The sequence below is a fragment of the Odontomachus brunneus genome, unplaced genomic scaffold, assembly GCF_010583005.1.
Source record: "Odontomachus brunneus isolate Ranch 3 - 2012 unplaced genomic scaffold, Obru_v1 Obru_scaffold_077, whole genome shotgun sequence".
NCBI lineage: Eukaryota > Metazoa > Arthropoda > Insecta > Hymenoptera > Formicidae > Odontomachus > Odontomachus brunneus.
This window is the reverse complement of record NW_022639527.1, coordinates 1,435,253-1,435,577: the sequence shown is the minus strand read 5'-3', so window position 1 is coordinate 1,435,577 and position 325 is coordinate 1,435,253. Positions and strand designations below refer to the sequence as shown.

General features: G+C 55.7%; 1 protein-coding gene across 3 annotated transcripts in view; it reads left to right on the top strand.

The window, feature by feature from the left end:
* Positions 1-325, top strand: part of LOC116847338 (hybrid signal transduction histidine kinase L-like) — a 116,589-nt gene that overhangs the window by 90,516 nt on the left and 25,748 nt on the right. The window lies entirely within an intron of this gene.

Below are 325 nucleotides of genomic sequence, written 5' to 3'. Positions count from 1 at the left end.
TGTGTGTGTGTGTGTGTGTGTGTGTGTGTGTGTGTGTGTGTGTGTGTGTGTGTGTGTGTGTGTGTGTGTGTGTGACACCGAGACGAATTGCGAAACGGTGAACGATGAGGCTACTCGCTCGGGAATTCTTTCTTCTTCTCCGAACCACGCCGCTGTTCTCCACGTGGCAGCGACAGCCACGCCGAGTACAAAGAAAGAGAGAGAAGAAGATCCATCGATCGCGATCCTCTCACGAAACGGTAACTCTCTCCCTCTCTCTCCTCCACTCCGTTCCTCTCGTTTCACCCGTGGTAGACGCTCCCTCCCTCCCTCCATCCCCCCCCCC